The following is a 1,506-nucleotide window of genomic DNA, read 5'->3' as shown; positions in this document are numbered from 1 at the left end:
CTGGATGATGGGGTCATACAGAGAGGACGGGGCACATGTGTGTAGTCCAATGCTTGTATGTGGCCGGAGCGTGGGACTCATGTGATGGGTGGAGCACGGACACTGGATGATGGGGTCATACATAGAGGATGGGGCACATGTGTGTAGTCCAGTGCTTGTATGTGGCCGGAGCGTGGGGCTCATGTGATGGGTGGAGCACGGACACTGGATGATGGGGTCATACATAGAGGATGGGGCTCATGTGTGTAGTCCAGTGCTTGTACGTGGCCGGAGCGTGGGGCTCATGTGATGGGTGGAGCACGGACACTGGATGATGGGGTCATACATAGAGGATGGGGCACATGTGTGTAGTCCAGTGCTTGTATGTGGCCGGAGCGTGGGACTCATGTGATGGGTGGAGCACGGACACTGGATGATGGGGTCATACATAGAGGACGGGGCACATGTGTGTAGTCCAGTGCTTGTATGTGGCCGGAGCTTGGGGCTCATGTGATGGGTGGAGCACGGACACTGGATGATGGGGTCATACATAGAGGACGGGGCTCATGTGTGTAGTCCAGTGCTTGTACGTGGCCGGAGCGTGGGGCTCATGTGATGGGTGGAGCACGGACACTGGATGATGGGGTCATACATAGAGGATGGGGCTCATGTGTGTAGTCCAGTGCTTGTACGTGGCCGGAGCGTGGGGCTCATGTGATGGGTGGAGCACGGACACTGGATGATGGGGTCATACATAGAGGATGGGGCACATGTGTGTAGTCCAGTGCTTGTATGTGGCCGGAGCGTGGGACTCATGTGATGGGTGGAGCACGGACACTGGATGATGGGGTCATACATAGAGGACGGGGCACATGTGTGTAGTCCAGTGCTTGTATGTGGCCGGAGCTTGGGGCTCATGTGATGGGTGGAGCACGGACACTGGATGATGGGGTCATACATAGAGGACGGGGCTCATGTGTGTAGTCCAGTGCTTGTACGTGGCCGGAGCGTGGGGCTCATGTGATGGGTGGAGCACAGACACTGGATGATGGGGTCATACATAGAGGACGGGGCTCATGTGTGTAGTCCAGTGCTTGTACGTGGCCGGAGCGTGGGGCTCATGTGATGGGTGGAGCACGGACACTGGATGATGGGGTCATACAGAGAGGATGGGGCTCATGTGTGTAGTCCAGTGCTTGTATGTGGCCGTAGCGTGGGGCTCATGTGATGGGTGGAGCACGGACACTGGATGATGGGGTCATACAGAGAGGATGGGGCTCATGTGTGTAGTCCAGTGCTTGTATGTGGCCGGAGCGTGGGACTCATGTGATGGGTGGAGCACGGACACTGGATGATGGGGTCATACAGAGAGGACGGGGCACATGTGTGTAGTCCAGTGCTTGTACGTGGCCGGAGCGTGGGGCTCATGTGATGGGTGGAGCACGGACACTGGATGATGGGGTCATACATAGAGGATGGGGCACATGTGTGTAGTCCAGTGCTTGTACGTGGCCGGAGCGTGGGGTT

The sequence above is a fragment of the Ranitomeya imitator genome, chromosome 10 (genome assembly GCF_032444005.1).
Source record: "Ranitomeya imitator isolate aRanImi1 chromosome 10, aRanImi1.pri, whole genome shotgun sequence".
NCBI lineage: Eukaryota > Metazoa > Chordata > Amphibia > Anura > Dendrobatidae > Ranitomeya > Ranitomeya imitator.
Note: the sequence above shows the minus strand (reverse complement) of the source record.